The sequence below is a fragment of the Ammodytes marinus genome (assembly GCF_949987685.1).
Source record: "Ammodytes marinus genome assembly, chromosome: 10".
Lineage (NCBI taxonomy): Eukaryota > Metazoa > Chordata > Actinopteri > Uranoscopiformes > Ammodytidae > Ammodytes > Ammodytes marinus.
This window is the reverse complement of record NC_137214.1, coordinates 18,694,248-18,714,820: the sequence shown is the minus strand read 5'-3', so window position 1 is coordinate 18,714,820 and position 20,573 is coordinate 18,694,248. Positions and strand designations below refer to the sequence as shown.

The following is a 20,573-nucleotide window of genomic DNA, read 5'->3' as shown; positions in this document are numbered from 1 at the left end:
GCATGTGTGTGTGTGTGTGTTTACGTGTGTATGTGGAGAGAACAAATTAGGAAGAGGAGGAGGAGGAAGAAGGGAAGGAAGGAAGGATGGAAAGCAAGAGGAGAAGAAAGGAGGAAATCAAGGGAATAAGGGAGGACGGAATTAAAGGGAGTAAGCCTAAGAAGAGAAAGTCAATGAATTATGGCCGAACGGGATAATAGTACAATAGTACAAAGAAGAGCAAACATCTGTCCATCTGTGTTTGACTTCTCATTACTCCTTTGGTTTTAAAACAATAGCCTCCAAATATAGGACTCTAAACACACAATAGGCCACCATGTAGCAAAAACAAAGTGTCCTTACAAGACTAGAAAAGGCAATTGTATGGAAAAGCATCTGAAAACAACCCACTTCAGGTCATGTCCTCTAGTTAAGGAAATGACTTAAAGGAAGGACAAAGGGTTGGTTAACTTTAACAATGTTCCTGATAGAGGCTTATCTAGAAGAATGCATATGGTCTGATACAAGATTAGAAACATGCATAAACACACACACCTAATATCAACATTTCAGGTGGGTTTGATTTATTGCCTGATACTTTCTTATCACAGAGAATTCCCACTGCCTGATGCCAGGTATTGCATTTGGAGACCTTTAGTTTGCCCTTGTGAAAAAAGTGTTTGATTAACAGTTGTAGACTTGTAATGTTTTGTTTCTTTTATTGAGAGTTTTGGTGGTTGATTCAAAAGGAAATAGGAAGATAAGTTTGGATGTGCCCCAAGGGAATAAAGGGCTATCCTTGTAGAGAAGGATGGAGTTAAAAAGGCAATACATCTGAGCCCACTGAAGCCAATCAGATTATGATGGAAGGCCAAAACAGTAGATGCCAATTTTCTTCGTTCTTCCATAGTGGTGGAGATAGCAGTTGCCGTAGTGCTCCTCTAACACTATGCAGCCTGTTTATTGAGGTAGAAGCCTGTTTTCAACCCAAATCAATACTATCATAACTATTTAAGGTAAATGTACTGTCTGTCTTTGGTGTTCTGAAGCCAAGCCCTTTGCCCTAAGCATCAGGAGCAGTTGAGTTTCAGTGGCTTGCTTGAAGACACATGAGGAGATGGGGATCAAACTGTAAACCCTGATGACCAACCCTGAACCCTGAGTAAACTTCATCAACCCTTGAGGGATAATTCCAGATGTGTTGCATTCAGTGGTCAGATGATGAGACCAGTTGTAATCAAGCCAATTTATTCATTTCATTCAAACAAAGTAAATAGTCTGACTACCCGTAGCTTGTCGGGTTACTTTTTTAAGCAATGCTAGCGCATTCCCTGATCTCAGCAACTTGGTGCGTATAATTGAAATATTAACAACAGGAATGATTCTAAAGACCACACAGATACTTGGTTGCATTCACCCCTATGTGTTTGTACTTTGTTGCATTTCTTTACAAAACAACAACCACCTTGAGATAGAAGATGAATAAAGTGAAGTACGGTAGTATAGGTGATACAGGTCGACCAATTTAGGAAAAAGCTAATGTTCGGTTAATCAGTCGTTATCATCCGTCGTAAAAGTGCAGATCAGCCAAAGAGATTAATCAGTCAACCTTAAATACATGGCGTTGAATATCAAAAATTAAAAAAAAAAAGTGACAGTTTTCTAGCATGCTGTGTCCGCGGGGTGTTGTTTTAACAGGAGAGCAGGAGTTGGACATTATGATGGATGGATGAAGGTGAAATGTGGGAAAAAGAAATTAGTCACACAGAGGTATCAAAGGAATGTGTTCATTCGGCTGTATGGATTTCCCATCAGGGGCCCGGCAGGTTTTTCCTTTCCCTACTTTCTAATCTCTATTTCTTTCTCTTTTCTCATTCTCTTGCTCTTTTGGCTATTTCAATTTTAACATTGGCCTACTGTGCATCTCCCTCTAGCATCACCTCATTTTCTTACTTTTACTCCTTTCTTTCTTTCTTTCTTTCTTTCTTTCTTTCTTTCTTTCTTTCTTTCTTTCTTTCTTTCTTTCTTTCGTTCTTTCTTTCGTTCTTTCTTTCTTTCTTTCTTTCTTTCTTTCTTTCTTTCTTTCTTTCTTTCTTTCTTTCTTTCTTTCTTTCTTTCTTTCTTTCTTTCTTTCTTTCTTTCTTTTGTCCTACTTTTCCTCTGTCTGTAGAAACGGTGGCCGTTAAGGGTTCAATATTTTTCCTTCCCTATATTTATTTCTTCTCCTCTTTTCTCCATCCAACAGATTGAAATCTCATTCCCCTGAACTCTTACCGTTCCCCTGCTACCTCTCTCTCTTTTTAACCCCTCACTTCCTCTCACTGTCTGCTCTATTCCAATCTCTCTCTCTATTTTGCTCTCTTATTATTCCCTGCTCTTTTTTCTCTTTCTCATCACATTCACACCTCTCTCTCTCTCTCTCTTTTCCTTAAATGCAGTATTTCTTCTTTCTGTCATGAGTGATTTAATGGTCTCCTGTCCTTTTTTCAGATTTGCATACACACACACACACACACACACACACACACACACACACACACACACACACACACACACACACACACACACACACACACACACACACACACACACACACACACACACACACACACACACACACACACACACACACACACACACACACACCTTCCCCACTTTTTACTCCTCCAGAGGATCACAGGAGCAGGACCTCTAAGTGAACCTCTCAACTTTTGACAGTTAACCTCTCCAATATCTCCCTCCTCTCTTTCCCCCTTTTCTTCCTGTCCTCTCTCGCTCCCCGATGAAAGGAAGAGACCAGCATCCTCCCTTCCTTACCCAGGTTGTCTTCATCCACGGTCCATGGCCCAAGTCAAGTATTTTTAAATCTGTCCCTAGGGGTGAAACTGAATCAAGTAAAACACTATTCTTCTCTTTCATGAGACACAGGGTGTAAGTGTGCGTGTGTCTTTGCACATGTAAGGGGTCAATTTTCAACATGCATGTGCTGCTGGATATTACTTTATTGAGGAAACGGGCTACACTTTTGTACAAAGTCAAATAATGCAAAATAACAGTCTATGTCTCCTCGTGCTTGTGCATTATTGTCTCTTTATGTACTGTTTAGGAAGCCTGTGTCTTTGTGTTTATGTGTCTGTTAGTGTGTGTGTGGTTGGGGGGAGAAGAAAAAAAGCTGCAGGCCTTTAAAACATTGGTCTGTTTTCTCCATTTAGGGCTTACGGTGCTCCCTTGCCTGCAACCGGCTCCCCACGACAATCTAAAGCACCTAGAAGATTTGTTTGTCTCCAGACACACACACAGACACACACACACACACACACACACACACACACACACAGACACACACACACACACACACACACACACACACACACACACACACACACACAATGCAACCGCCTTCCCACCCTTTCCCCCTCATACGCTTAGACGTGCACGCCTGGTACTCTGCCTAATGACAGGAAAACGCAGCCCACGTCACACACAAACTGCTCCCACAGAGGCAGAACCATCCAGCTTGGAGCGGAACATCCTCTGTATCTTAAGGCCAAATAAAGCAGATCAGAAGTCAGTTCATACAGTCTGTTACTCCCAAAACAATTGCAAAAGCTCCATTCAACAGAAAAGTGCAATATATTGGGAAGAATGCTTATTCCAGAGAGTAAGATAAGAGGATGCATGCCAATATGAAGCTGGAGCCACAAGAGGATACGCTTAGCTTTGCATAACAGAGAAAACAGCTGGCCTGACTCTGTCCACAGAAAACAAAATTGGCCTAACAGCAACTCTGAAGGCTCACTAATGTCACTGTCAAAAATATGTACAGTGATATACGCAAAAAGTTACGATATATCATATTATAATTATTTGTCTTACTTCTTTTCGGGGGACACTCATCCTCTAGGTTTTAGGACTGTAGTTTATAAATTGGTGGCTTTGTTGGTTGTCGACAGGACGTCTTGCTATGGAGTATGCTAGTTAGCCTATACTGTATTTGTTTAGATTGTGAAATATTTGTTACAGTAAAAGTATGCCAAATTAAAGGTGCAGTGTGTAATATGTAATATCATCAAGTAAGTTCTAGAAAGTTCTAGAATGCAACGCTCCCTGGGTAACCCCACCCCTTTAGAATAATAACAGAAGCTACAGTGGCCTTCAAGGACAAGAACAATTCTACATTTTAAACAATGCACCTGATGACAATCCAACTATGACACTTCCAACATGGCGGCGCCAATGCCTTGGTCCAAGGTATGGAGAAATATGGACATATATGAGACCCTTTCAAAGGGAAAATTTTTTTTTCTAAAAATTTTTTTCAGCTATTATACACTAAATTAAAACGTACTTATGGATATTATAATTATTTTCCACAAAATCTCCAAGGAAAAAAAACCCAAAATTCTACACACTGCAGGTTTAACTGTTAGCAGTTCCTCTAGCAAACCAGCTCAAATGTTTGTTCAAATCGGACTCACTAATGCCTTTCACAGACATTTCCATGAGAGAAATGTCTTAGATGCCTAAGAAGAAGCCAATGCTATTACTGGCTGACAAAGTAGGACACATAAATAGTTTTGAAAAATAGTTTTGACATCCAAATACTTTATTATTGTGTGTTGAAAAATTGTTTTTGTGTTGCATATGTGTTTTGGTTTTGTATTGAGGGTTTGTTTTTGAATGCCCTTAACGCTCCAGTGGTCTTAGCGTCAGACGGGTCTGCAGAGTCCAGCACTACGTTGTTGTTGGCAGGGAAGTGAGACTGGAGTGAGAGGGGAGAGCGGAGGAATGCTTTTGATGGAGAAAACTTAACAGCGGGACTCAGCGTTGATGTACTGCGCAAGGTAGAGGTGTGTGTGCGTGTGTGTATGTATGCTGAGCTATGCTGTGCATTTCTCTCAGAGCACTGAGAGACAACTGGTTCCTCAAGAGGTCATCATTATCAACGGATCACTTCTAAACGTAACATTTACTTCTCTCTTGTCATTTTAAACTAAGCTCAGAGTTTATGAAATAGTTCCAAGGTTGATCCTTTCGCATGCGATGTAAAGTTGTGTGTGCCCTACTCAAATTACTCCAATACCCGTAAGTCCACTATTTGTGCAACGCTTTGGGTGAAACTTTGTAATCTCCTGCTGTTATGTTTTCATTTCTGAGTTCTCGTTATAAGTAGGAATCCTGTTATAACAGCAATGCTGCCTAAATTGATTAGTGGGGTTGAGTGTTGCGTAATGCCAAATTAGCTGAAACCATAAAAACTTTTCAAGATCTTGGCAATTCTGTTCTATCACTATCTGAAGCTTACACATACACACTCACACACACACTCACACACACACACACACACACACACACACACACACACACACACACACACTTGGTCGTTTGGACCCTGTCATGTCCGCCCCAACATTAGGTTAACTACTGCCTGTTATTCTGTCCTGACAGTTTACAACAAGCCTAAGGCTGTGAAGGATAAACGGACATCATTTAAGGGCTACATGACACACACACACACACACACACACACACACACACACACACACACACACTAATACACATCAAATCTGAGGCTTACAATTGTCCGACACACACAGAGGCACACAAAAGAAATACACACAGCGGCCACAAAAACTTTGAGGAATCTGCTGAGTGGTTGATACAGTAACATAATCCCCCGAGTGACTCACAACACCATCGGCTTTCTGAGCACACAGCCAAGCACACACACACACAGACACTGACACACACACACACACACACACACACGATTCCACCTTAAATCAATCATTCAAACCTTCTGTAATCCTGTTTTCATTTGTTTTTATCAGATATTTTACAGTGTGAAAATCATTCCGTAGAAAGGAAATCTCTACTCTTGCTTGCTCTTACTTTCTATCTCCATAATTCGCCTCTCTTTCTCTTTTTGCTCTTTATTTGACAGCTTTTCTAATAGCTGATTATATTGTTCCACCATTCTTCTCCTGTGAACTATATCTTCATATATTGAAACCATCGAGTTTAGGTGTAAAATATATCACTGCGCTTTTCCTGTTGGGTTTGGCAATGGCAATACATTTGGTCAGTTAAAAACAAGGTACGGATCCTTTTCAACGACACGCCTTGCCCTAATGAAGACAAGAGAAGATTTGTGAAAACTGTGAGAAAATGAGTCTACATCTGCTGTGTCATTACAGGATTTTAATTTGTTACTGCATGATCTGGTTTGATACAATTAGGACACTCCGGTGGTTCATGAGTACTACCTCTCATGCCATCAGTTTAACAAAAAATCTACTTCTTAAAAATAAAAAAAATACTGTACTCTTGGTCTCAAAATAAATACTGTGGTAGTTTATTCTCATATGGAAGATGCAGGATACTTAACGATGGAAACGTGGGAATGAGGCTTTTGAGAAAACCCAAGGCAGAGAACACCAAGTTCTGCAAACCACCAAGAACCCTAATGGCGGTTTGAACCTAGAACCTACATTCTTTTAAAAGCTTATTAAGGGCTTTAGGGAAACCACATCTTGCAAAGTATGCACTTGTTTGAGTGTCTGTAAAACAACAACTCGGGCCCTTTGTAAGAAGGCAGATTAAGGGGTGGTGAAGAATGTACAGTAAGGGAAGAAAAAGGAGAAAAATTGTTTGTGCGAGATTGCAGAAAGAACATTGATACACACACAGACACACACACACACACACACACACACACACACACACACACACACACACACACACACACACACACACACACACACACACACACACACACACACACACACACAGAGTTGGAATCAGGAAGGGATAAAGAGAGGACTCAATCCACACAAACAACTATCTGCTAACATTTGAGGATGTACAGGTGAACTGCTAACTGAACAAGAATCTGACATTTGAATGACTACCTTGGATAAAAAGCATACCAGAATGTTGCCTATACATCACTTTCTATGACCCTGTATAACGTCTGCATATTTTGAGACAAGAACTGAAAAAATAAAAAAATAAAAGATTGACAGCTTTAGAGACATCCTCAACGGTCCATTTACAACTCGCAGTCGGGACTTGTTGAAAACTGATCTGGTAGTTGCTTGCGAACGCAGACACGAAAGGATGTTTTTACCCGTGACTTATGGCTTTCACGGACACACAGACAAAAGATAACTTACGTTTTACACAGTTTGACAGTGAGCATATTAAAAGGCAACACCTGTCTCCCAAAACATCCATTTGACCCGACAAGGTTTGTTTTACATCACGGATCGAGTTATTTATACACTTTTTGTATCTCAACTCTCAACAGCAGATGCTAGAAATAAAGAGAGGACTGCCCTGAAGAGAGAATTGTTCTTCAGAGCTCAACTGCCGAGTTGGTCGAATAATAAATCATCCGTAGCAAAATACTGGTTAGAGCATCCAGAGAAATTACGACCATCACCATATAGCTCTGAGACCAAAGGAACAAAGAAGGAGGGAAAGAGACGTAAAAGGAGAAAGAAAAGGGGAGCAGGTGAAAGACTGAATAAACAGGAATACTCTGGCCGGCTGCAGGGGCTGAAAGTAGGTCATAGGCCATGAGCACTATTCCAATGCAGTGCGTGTGTATTTTTGTGTGCATTATTCCTGGCTTGTTAATGTATGAAGGCAGGGGACTGTGTTTCATCCCAGGGCAAAATAAGACCTGAGACAGACAGTAACTAGAGGCTCTGATCCAGTAGCCAATAACCTAGGTGCAGTACACTTGGTTACCTTTGTCCTGAATCACCTGCAGTGATATTTATCAGAAAATATTACGTTAAAAAGGTGTATATTTTTAAAATGTCCAGATTCAACGGGTTAGCACGTTGTAGAGAGCTGAATTGCATGTTATTTAGAGCCACATACAATCTAGAATCTAGTTTAAAAGAGAAACAAAATGCACAAACATAAAAACATAAGACTCATGACATCAGCGAACACCGACCTAGACTTGGAGGACACGTGAATAAAAGAAAGGACGCTCCAATAAAAGAGAAATTTCAGACGTGCGGACGTGCAGACAGCTTCACGTTCACAATTTAACCATAGCCAACCTTCACAGACTTCTAACAAGCGCTTGTTAGGCTGAGAGGTCCCCACAACAGTGTGGCGGTGGCAGGTGTTGTGCTTGAACGAGAGGAATCTGAGGTCAGGTCAACTGACTCACTCACTGACTGTCACGTTGCGGTCATCAGCCCCGGACACAAGTTAGCATAACCCTCTGAGCCATAGTACGATAAAACAAAATGGCGATTGTAAATACATCCATTTGTATACTTAGTATAATGTGTGTACTGTATGTGTGTGTGTGTGTGTTTGTCTCGTGTGTGTGTCTTCACGGTGCCTTGCAGATAAGGCATGACATGGTGGGTGCAAGATAAGGAACAGTTAACACATATGAGCGTGTGTGCCTGTTGGTAAACGTGTTTTTGTGTGTAGAGCAGACCAGTGTCCTCGACCTGACTTTTATCAGCATTTTGGAGGCAGACACGGTTACTCATTAACAGCAGTGATAGCACATTTTTAGTACTTTATTTGCGCCCACAATTAATAATAATATACATAAGGACACAAATGTCATAGATGCAAAGTTTTCTCCGACACAACTCTGAAACGTGGCCAATGCCAGTCAAACAGCTGATATTATGGGTACACACAACACCTTCTCCTCCAAATATGGCGACTGCCAATGATGGAGGACACTGAGCAGTATTTGGCAAGCTGTTTTGCGCTTGTTTTTGTAAGGCCGACAATCCTAAGACCACTAGTGACAAGCCTATGCACATGGCCTAGACTGCCAAAAATGAACACAAGTAAATGACAGTTGTAGCCCATGGAGTTAATTGTCTGTACTAGAGGGTAATATTTCACCAGCTTAGTTAAATAAGCCTCCTCTAAACTTGAGTCAAAGGTGCAGGCTACCTCCAGGATGTGCACTTTTCTACGGTGCTCATCTATTATCAAAATGTCAGGCCTGGTGGCGCTTAGATCAGTAAACACAGACATTTCAGCTTCACACAAAGAGAACATATGAGGTCTAACAAAGCAATTGACATGGGTGGAGGATGTTGGTGAAAGTATAGGTGGTAAGCTTTGTACAATCAAGTTCACAATCCTGTCATGCCTGGCTATATAAAGGCTTTTATAAAAGTAGCAGCCATTTAATATATGTGACATTGTCTCAGTGAACTGTTCTTGTCCATGATGAATACATAATGATGTGTGGGTGTGTGGGTACCAGATTGACAGGTTCAGCTGGGACGGTAGAACCTGCAATCTGGCTTTGATGGCAAACGTTTGTATGTCCTCATCAATGGATGCATTATTGAAGATGATGTGGGACACAGAATGGTCAGCAGAAGGCAAGCAGGCTAGTTTGCCTTGTAGTCTTAGTCCCGTCCAGTGTTTTTGGCGTTGTCTGTGTTTTATTGCCAGCAGGGCTGCGCGACAGTTAGTGGGTGGGAGTGTGAACTCGACTCCGTCTTCCACCAAGGTGGCAGTGACGGCGATGTCCCCACTAGTAACCAATGATTCGGATGGGGCTACATTCTTTCCATTATGTGTCCAACGCAGAACGATACCAGTCCAACTACAGAGGTCGTTAAGATCCGGCCAGTCAGACCTGACACCGAACCCGATGGCGCGAGTGTCCAGTTTGCCGTTCGGTTTCCTTCTGAATCCCAGAAAGTTCGGCTCAGATTCGGAGGCGAGAGGGACTTTGCGCTTCTTAAGGTCTAATAATAGCGATGCACGGGCCATTTTCCTGACAGAGGGATCATCGTTGTTCAGCATATTTAATAAATGTGCCAACCTGGTGGCGATGTAGACCCACTCAAAATCGGGTACTCCCAAGCCCCCCTCGTGCCTACTGTGGTGGATGACGTCCCGAGTTGTGTGGGTGTTTAGGCCACTCCAGCCTCTAACTATCTGAACCGTTTTATTGTTTAAGTCTTGCAGTGTTTTACGTGTTAAGTGAACATTGGCAAAGAAGTGGTGAACCTTTGATAAGGCAATTTGCCCAATGGCATCCAGTTTCATTGTAAGCGGCAAAGGAGATGTGTCAATTTTATGTAACCTTGAAGTATAATCGGATATTATTTCTTGCACTTGTTGGTCCCAGTCGCCAGCTACATTAAATTTGTGTCCCAAGTATGCATATGTTTCATTTCGGGAATAGACTCGAATGGTTTTATTGTTGATTTTGAATTGGGGGTCGCGGTCTAGCTTCGACCGATACCACCTATTCCCGCCGCTCCTCCTTTCAAAGAACGTCGCGCACTTGGACTCCTTGACCTCCAGGCCCGACCACCGAAGGAAGGCATCAGTCTTGTGCAACATGTCCTGCACAACCTTTTCCTGGCGGGATGCCATTTGCACATCGTCGGCAAAAGCTTGTACAGGATTTGGGGAGATGGTTCCAGGTGGAGCGCTTTGGCACATCCACTCTATCCACCTATTGATTGACAGAATGAAGTTAACTGCGCTCCACGGGCAGCCCGTCTTGATCCCGATGCGCAGTGGAATGTGTTCAGTGAGCTCGGCTCCGCAGATGACCTGAACGAAAGAGCCTTGGTACACATCTTTAACGATGTCGATGTAACATTGAGGGAGATGTATTTCCTCCAGAGCTCTTAACATGATATTATGAGGGAGTGTGCCAAATGCGTCACGGAAATCGAGAAACACTGAATAAAACTTTGCACTTTCGTGTTTAAAGTCATCTATGGCAGTTTTTAGACAGAATACATGTTCATTCATGCCTTGCCTTTCTATATATGCCTTTTGTTTAGTGGACATCATGTTTGCGTCCACCAGCCATGGTAGTATGCGCCCAAGAATGCATTTCATAAACAGTTTGTAGATCGTAGGTAGGAGAGAAATGTCTCTCCAAGTGGTGGGGTCATTTGGAATATTATCTTTTTTGGGTATTCTGTGGATTAGCGCTCCCTTCCATGACTCGGGCACGCGCCTGTTAGTGAGACAAGTGTTGAAGATTGGCAGCAATTTTTCTTTCACGCTTGTTAGCTTTAACATTTCATAAGTGACCCCATCACTACCACTGGACTTATTGTTTGGCAACCTGGCTAGGACATTTCGCACTTCATCCTCTGTGAAAGGAGAGGATACTGGAGGAAACTCTGGCTCTGGTGAGAGAAGTGAGTCGGCCCATGGTGGAAGCAGAGGGGCGTCGTCTATTGAGGTACTGCCTTCACATTTATTATGATAATATGCCTGCACATCTTGAGTGTTACTGGGGCAAGGTGGTGTCAGAGGATACTCGCTGTTATTCAGTATGATTTGAATGGCTTTCTTTCTGCGATGTTGCCACAAATAAGCCAATTTGTCACGGGTTATCTTTGTTGCACGAGAGTTCCGATGTCCGAATTGCGGTTGTATTACGTCTCTCAGAAAGCGCAATTGCGCTTCAATCCACGGGCACAGGGCCTCGGTAGACGCGTCCGATGGGCAGGATTTAACCAGCGGTAGCTTTTTTAATACTCTACAGGTGAATTTCAGAAAGGGCAGTCCGTACGGCCTCCCACTACGGCTCTCGGCAGAGAATATCCCATTCCGAAAATAAACACCATTTAGAAGAGATATTAATTTAAACCACTTAGCTGGGTCCGCCGAACATTTGTACTGGTTCTTCTCGTGGAGATGTTTTGTATCCAGTGTTTGTCTGAAGGCCCTCTCCTTGATCTGGAAAGTAATCCATTGTTCATTTGTCAGTTTGTTGTCGGTAGTAAAATCCACAGATTGAAGCTCCTCTCCCGACAGGTGTAGCTCCGGAGTCGGGTCATAGCCGCGCCATTTCTGTTTGTAGATCCTACCGCTCGTTAAGGCTTGCTTATGCGCTGTTTTGATCGCTGACAGTAGACACATTATCAGGATCGTCTTCTGGAGCACTTTGCATCTATTTGCGTTTACGGCGGCAATTACGACGGGTGTGTGGGCTTAGTTTAGAGCAGTTTGTAACTCGCTACTTGGCAGAGACGCCAAACCTGCGGCTCGCAGCTACACCCGGAAGCAGCACAGAGAGAGAGAGCTGTAGAGAGCTGAATTGCATGTTATTTAGAGCCACATACAATCTAGAATCTAGTTTAAAAGAGAAACAAAATGCACAAACATAAAAACATAAGACTCATGACATCAGCGAACACCGACCTAGACTTGGAGGACACGTGAATAAAAGAAAGGACGCTCCAATAAAAGAGAAATTTCAGACGTGCGGACGTGCAGACAGCTTCACGTTCACAATTTAACCATAGCCAACCTTCACAGACTTCTAACAAGCGCTTGTTAGGCTGAGAGGTCCCCACAACAGTGTGGCGGTGGCAGGTGTTGTGCTTGAACGAGAGGAATCTGAGGTCAGGTCAACTGACTCACTCACTGACTGTCACGTTGCGGTCATCAGCCCCGGACACAAGTTAGCATAACCCTCTGAGCCATAGTACGATAAAACAAAATGGCGATTGTAAATACATCCATTTGTATACTTAGTATAATGTGTGTACTGTATGTGTGTGTGTGTGTGTTTGTCTCGTGTGTGTGTCTTCACGGTGCCTTGCAGATAAGGCATGACATGGTGGGTGCAAGATAAGGAACAGTTAACACATATGAGCGTGTGTGCCTGTTGGTAAACGTGTTTTTGTGTGTAGAGCAGACCAGTGTCCTCGACCTGACTTTTATCAGCATTTTGGAGGCAGACACGGTTACTCATTAACAGCAGTGATAGCACACACACACACACACACACACACACACACACACACACACACACACACACACACACACACGCACACGCACACGCACACGCAGTGCCACCACCTGCTGTGGTCCACTTTAGTGATAAACAGGTGAATATTTGTTATAAGGGGGCCTGTCTTATTGACATAACACATATAAAGAAGGAGACAGAGTAGATAAGCGAGAGGAAGAGGTTTAATAAGTGTATTTGGCTTCCTTGCAGGTAAGTAAGTGCAGATAAGATATAAAAGGCTTTTATTCAATTAGGTGACCCTGGAAGGCCAAAACAGCCGACACAGACCCTTGTGTGGTCTTGAGCGAGTAATTACTTGGTGTACATTACAAGCAAATTAAGACAAAATGCAAAAGCATTTGTTTCAACACAATTTCCATTATTTTAATGTGTAGTTAAGACCTGCCTCAGATTTAAATGACACATTGATGTCCAAAAAATGTACCTAAGCAAGTGCCACTAACTGAAGCTGTGTGATAAACAGTGTTCCTCCTTTCTTCTACTCCCTTCTGTATTTCCTCCTCCTCTTCCTCACATTTCCTCCTCCACCTGTGTGCTTTCTGGTTCACTGGGTGGGGAGTAAGACATTCCAAGCATGCACATAACACATCACACACACACATCACACACAAACACACACACACACGCACACTCGTGCCCCCTCCCACATTCCACACCAATCCTCGGCCGTGACTAAGTCCATTTGTTCAGCTCAGGTCACTGTCTCATCTTAGCCTACTGTGTGTGTGTGTGTGTGTGTGTGTGTGTGTGTGTGTGTGACAGACTGGCTCAGTAATTGCCTGTGCTTAACCTGTATGTCTTTCCTACACATCTCCACATGTTGATTGGCATCTAAATTGTCTCCCAACTTTTTAAAAACTGCAAAAATGTAGAGGGGAAATACCCAGATAAAAATCCAATCAACCCAAATCTTAATCCTAACCATGTTACCTTTAACCTTTCAAAAGGTGTCCTGCTTCATATACATCTCTGTTCTGGACTGACATCTTCACAGCTAACATGGGGTTGAACCTGCACACTGACATCATGTGCAAACCAGTAAACTAATATGACAAAGGTCCTGAGAAAAACTGGAACAAAAATGTCACAATTTGGACACTTCCATTCCCTGTGTTGGTACAGTACAGGGACCCGGCCAATGTTTTAAAAGCATTGCCAGGCTAAAGGCCATGTTATGTCTGCTGTCATTGGGTCAAGAGGTACTGGTGCAAAAAGAAGTTTGTCTAGACTCATGTTTTTATTCTCCAGTATACTATATGTGCAGAAGTACAAATATAAACAGTTTGAATCATTCCTATAAACAAAGTAAATATGAGTGTGTGTCTGCAAATTTGGTATTTTCCCGTGACGCAGCGAGCGAGCCAAGAGCAGAGCCTGAGAAGTGTCGATTGATAGTGGACAGACTGCATCACTCACTCACTCACACACGCACGCACGCATGCACCCGCACACACACACACACACACACACACACATGCAGTGCCAATTCCACCTGAAATCAGTCATTCATCATGTCACTTGTTGCTGTCGGGGTGAACTAATCTCTCTGTCTTTCTCATCTCTTGTTCTTGTTTTTGTATGTGTGTGTGTGTGTGTGTGTGTGTGTGTGTGTGTGTGTGTGTGTGTGTGTGTGTGTGTGTGCTTTTGTATGCGGAACAACTTTATAGACTGTTAAGACTGAGAAGTTAAATCTAGGATAAAACATCATATTTAACACGACTGATATAATACTGTAGGATATTTGTCAAATCCAAATCCGGAAAGTAACCATTAACTTCAGCCTTCATAATACTTGCGAAGTGGTGGTAGAGTCTGTGTAAAAAGTAGCAGTAATATAGAGTAGTGTAGAAGTATCAAGTAGAATAGCTCTCTAGCAAAATAACATGTATTTCTAAATATGGTGATCTTAAATGTCTTTTTTGGCAAAGTAATATATTATTTATTTCTTTATGAGCTGAACTTATTGTCAGGCTTCTTACTGTAATTGAAATAAACAATATAAGAGCCCACTGGATTACCTGAAAAATGCCAAGTGAAAAAGTTGAAAACAATTGGAGAATTGTGGGGTTTACACATGATGGCAAAGCTATAATGAATACAATCACATACACTATAAGTGGAAAACTGTGTTACTGTTATACCACTGACACACCTAAACTGCTGAATCCTTCACTACCCTACAACTGATCTGAGAGCTTTTTTCTTTTCCCCTCCTTCTCCATTTTCCACCACATCCCACTGGCCTTCCCCAAAAGCTGCGACAACACAACTGTATAATCCCAGAAAAGTAGCTCATAAGTACCTTTGTTAATTACATGTGGAAGAATAGGCCTGTTGTGTCCCCCATGTGATAATGGTGCCACCACAACAGAGGGATTACCTTCAGATAGCCTAATACGTACGCTGAGCTGACCAATGTGATGAAGTGGCCGTGTAGTGGGAAATCATTAACACAGCTAACCGGTCTGCAGGCCTTTCAGCTAGACGTCAGCACTGTGTGGGTTTCTGGGCAGAGGGATTAAAGTCCTGGGTTATTTATCAGTGGCTGTGTTACTAATTTTTGGAGATTTCTTTTTCTTTTTACAAATCTGGTCAATGTTTAGCCTGGTACATTGGCAAAGAAACGCATGAAATTATTAACAATAATCAACACGGGAAGCACTGTCTACTTTGGCTGCATATGAGGGCTTGAAATACTTTGTAGCACATTGTGTCAGAACAGACTGTCTAAGTCTGGTCTAAGTTATGAACTTTTGGCTTGTGTCAACGAGCAGCGAGGTCCAGCCCAAAATGTAGACATAAACATTCTGAAACCCACAATCCAACATTTACTCTCACGTCCTGCAGTGATTGGAATGCTGAGTAGACGTGAGAAAGTATTAATTCTGTCACGTTTTTTCAATGTACAAAAGATTGGAATATTATGAATGTCTTCCAGGAGCGACTGTTTGAAAATGTTATCCCTCTTTTTCATCAACAATCCCCCCTGATGGCCAGCTTCAAATTCCACCTGGGAGTGTTGGTAAATGACGAAAATGGGTCCACAATGACGTTGTCCAATGATGAATTACAATAAATGAACAAACAAACATCACAAAATACACCAATGTAAAACTTGGACAAAAATGTATCTGTCACCGGTGTATTATGCCCCCTATGGAGGTCCAGTCTGGCCAAACCCACCCCCTACATCTCTCACACTCCTCTCACATTCCCTCTGCAGTATGGATTCCACATCGACAGCTGGCACTGCAGAAAAAGAATAGTGTGTTTTTGTGTCCCCTCATGTGGGTTTTTTTTTAACTTTGTGCAACAATCGCCACAACAAGGGAAACCAGAACCTGAACTCTTTCTACTGCAATATTTGATCCTTTAAATAAAGAACACTGCAGAAACTCCAGCTTTGGTAAGCAGGACAAAGCCGTACAAAACAACATGATATTGCCAACAATGAAACCTGCTATTTGCAGAACATTACATGTAGGCTATACATGATTCCAATTTGTGTTTACTACTTGGTTTTTGCATTACCAAACGCTGTGTACGTTCTAATTGACCCGCGTTACAGTTCAACAGAGCAAGCTAAATAATGTCATAGCTAGAAGCAACAGCGACAGCTTACAAAAAGTATTTCCTAAAGCTGTCTGCCTTGACATCCTGCCCCCTGATCAGCCTCCACTTCCTGGGGTCAAAGGTCATCTGTATGTCCAATAAACAACCAAGGACAGAGAGTGATGCTACTGACTGTCCATCACTTTGGAGACTGAGGTCATAATGGTGGTTTTTATGGTTAAGGGTAGTGTGTTCCTGTCGTTCTCTTTTTCTATAACAAGTCAATAACACAAAACACACAGACACACACACAACTGCCCTGAGTGCTGTATGACCCCCCCCCCCCCACACACACACCAGACACAATCTGACAGGCTGAAGCCCAAAGAAAACAAGGTCTGTGTCTCCAGTCCCAAGCATCACCTCTCAACATCTCATTTGTAACCCCATCAGGGATAACAGCTGGAGGCTGTGTGTGTGTGTGTGTGTGTGTGTGTGTGTGTGTGTGTGTGTGTGTGTGTGTGTGTGTGTGGATGAGTGAGTACGTGCGTGCGTTCGGTTGGGAGTCAAAGGGGCTGGAAAGCGTCTGACTGAAGAGTAGACCACAGAGATAGAAACCAGGAGAGACAAAGAAAGTGGCAAAGGAATTAAAATGTCAGACAGATAGAGATAGAAAGTGACAGAGAAAACAGACCGATCAGACAGAGAGAGAGAGAGAGAGATGCAGATGAACCTCCCCGTGTATAGTCTTCACTACTTTGCAAATATGTAAATTTAGGATGTTTTGTGCTTTGCATTCATAAACCTTTTTCTTTATTAAGTAAGTAATGTTACACCTCCATAGTAGAAACGTGTTAAAAGCTGTGAAGTAATATTACCTCATGGTATTGTGTAAGGGACTGCATTTGTAAAACAGGATTACACAAAACTCAAAACTTTCAAGAATTGAATAGCTTAAACAAATGTATTCTTAATAAGCAATCCACTACATTTTGATCAAGAGCAGTTGGAAAATATGTTGATTAAATGATTCCTGAAGTAGTTGACTGCGAATATTGCAAAAACATTTGAACCTCAAAAGGAAAGCTTTCATTATTTGGGACACTTAAAATCTTTGCTGCTTTGGAATGGATGGAAACACCTTAATAGAGAGCATATTTATTTCATTATATTCATTTTTGCGTATATTAATAAATAAATAGTTATTGTTTGGAAACAGATTCAGACAGAGTGAAAGACAGAGAGGAGATAAAGGAGTGAAAGCAGAGTGTGTGCTGTCCTGTGGGGTTCCTGGTGTGTTATTACAGTCTCCTCTGGTGCCGGCATGTGCTTTCTTTGACCCCCCCCCCACACACACACACACACAAACTCACACACACGCACAAACACATGCATGCAGAAAAAAAACCCACACACACACTCACCCCTCCTTGTTTCACTGGGTGACCTTTGACCCTCAGTGCTGTAGCGTTGACCAAACAAACCCCAACCCCACTGAGACCATAATACAGCATTGTGGCGCCACGACCCATACAATACTACACTACATTGGAGAAAAAAAGGGGAATAAAGGGAGTCAGATGAAAATAAAAACACAAAGAAACTTATATGGAGAAGATACAAGGTCATGTTCAAAGGAGGAATATTTAAAAAAAAATCATCCTCAACTATACGTACTGTATATGCAACAACAACTGCAATGGCCAATTTCAAGGAAAACCAACACATATTATTTTGTGAGCTACACGATGAGGATAATAGACAGAGCACACAGATAATGTTGTTGATAATGATGTGTGTTGGTATGAAGGGATGCCAAATACAATGAATTACATGTAAAGAGCAACTGTTTCTCCCAATCTGCCTTTTAGATTTACTTGAACTTTTTGAAAGTCTAATCCCGGTACAGTATTAGTAAAAAGATATGCAATGCAGCCAAGCACTGTTCATTCACAAATAAATTTATTCTAATGGAGCATAACAGTTTTCTAATGGGGAAAACTGTATATTAAAGGGCGATTTTCCTTAAACATCTCTGCCTTTGTCTCTACTAAATCTCTACACAAAGCCTTCTTTTGCTATCTTAACTTCTCCTGTTGCTCTTCTCTTTGCCACACCCCCTGCGTAAACACACATCCCATCTTCACAGCACTGCGACACACCATCAACCCCCACAAAGAACGTCCTGACGGCCCCATTACTGCCCCACTATTAGCAAAGTCAAAGCAAACATTGACAGTTTATCTAAATGTGTGCTAATAGCCTTTAACATTAACAAGGCCTGTAAAACTTTGAGATGAAGAACAGTGGTTGCAAACAGTGGGGTTGTGGGGGAGAGAGGCTGCTTAAGGTCCCCCATTCAGTGCCCTGTGCCCTGTGCTGATTAATGTTTTATCAACGCAGAACACAGACAGTAACATGTAATGTTATGATTTAAAAACCAATCCTGATGAAAATATAGGCTGAAGATCCCACAGAAACAACTAACACTGGATTGTCTGTATTACATGCAAACATTCATCTCTTTCCTCGCCAAATTAAACACAATCTACAAAAAAAAGTCAGAGAAAAAATAGACAAGTCCGTTTTTTTTCTTTTACAGTGAAAATCTTTCTTTTATTTGATCATTTAGAATGTCAGGCTGCCACAGCTCTACTTGTCCAGACAGCCAACAAAACGACATGTGGCCCTGACATTAGGGTTTAACAAGAGGAACTGAAATAGTCATCTGGGGCCTTTGAAGCTGCCCTTTGTCTGTTAATCACTGTGTAATCAACATACACACAAATGCATTTACATTTCTGCTTTTCTTTTGCTTAACAGACAAAATGTTTGCCGTAAGCGACTGAAAATAATAAATGTGGCTTCCTTAAATAATCTTCAATTCATCAAGCAGAACATGCGTTTGGTCTACAACCAAGGTCATACGTGAATTATTATTGTTTGCCCCACCGAAAATGTAAAATGTGGTTTTCTGGCTGAATACTAGAGACAAGATGCCCTTCTCTTAAACAATCCTTAGCAGATGCTGATTAAAGTTTCAGCCTAGTCTATGGCAGTCTGGATCCAGTTGCTCTGCTGTGAAACACTGAGGCTGGCAGGCAGATGCCCACAACCACCACCATCGGGCCATATAAATGGTTATCAGCATGTCAAATGGTATTTTACGACCATTAGCTGTGACTTGGGACGCTTAAATAAACAGGAGCGGGATGGAGGGGAGGTTTACTGATGTGAAACCATGAGTGTGTCTGTTTACAATGAGTCATAGTTGTGTGTTTCCAGCATCTGTCCGTGGTATGCGGTCGTTTACTCTATGTGGAATCAAGATGCTCTCCTCCTCCTCCATTCTCCACATGAAGACACAGGCAGATACCTACCACAGCCAAGACAATGTGCTTTCTTACATCAGTTAATCTGTGCTTACTTTAGCTAGAGTTCATTTGAAGCCAGTGTGTGGGACACTACACAACACTATGGGAGTAGTTTGAACATAAAATGGGCCCGATTCCTTAAAGATTAACCTTTTATTATTCATCATTGATCATCTATATGTATAACGCCTTGTTAGATGGTGCCAACCAAGGCCAGTAGATCCCACACTGAAATACTTACCCCAGGGAGCATAAAAGTATCATCATAGCAATTCTCTCTTATGTATTATTGTTAGTGTGCTAAAATTTTACATTTCTCAGTAATGAGTGTGCGGGACAGGAAATTGTGAGTGTGTATGCCTACATGTGTTAAGTCATATTTATGGTTAGCGTCATCTAGTTGTATATGTTTTTTGGAATCTTTGTGTGCAGCCCTTTACCCTCTGTGCTGTCTGCCTGTCTTAGTCCACAGAAATGATGCTCACTACATGCGCCTCTCTGTTTTGGCAGCTTATACAACTGAGAAGAATTGTTCAAATGTGTATGTGGCTCTTTTCACATCGCATAACAACAAATGAACCCTCTCATCTCTATTGTCTATTTTTCCCCTAGCTACCTCTGGGCAAATGGGTGGTCGATACGGCCCAATCACCCAGCAAACATTAAATTGTTTAAAAAGAATTGGAAGCAATGTACACACACTCACGCTCATAATCTAATTTCTTGGTATGAACGTTCTCTTTTGAATCAGCATCAAAGGATTGGAGCTAGAAAAGGTTAGACAGTACAGAAGGTTTATTCTTGAAGGTATAAAGATAAGGAAAAACTCCAATAATCACATTATTGTCATCCTTTTCATCCCG

The 20,573-nt window shown here is 41.9% G+C and overlaps 1 protein-coding gene across 1 annotated transcript in view; it reads right to left on the bottom strand.

The window, feature by feature from the left end:
• fgfrl1a (fibroblast growth factor receptor like 1a) overlaps window positions 1–20,573 on the bottom strand; it is a 66,077-nt gene that overhangs the window by 40,354 nt on the left and 5,150 nt on the right. The gene's annotated exons all lie outside the window — the stretch shown is intronic.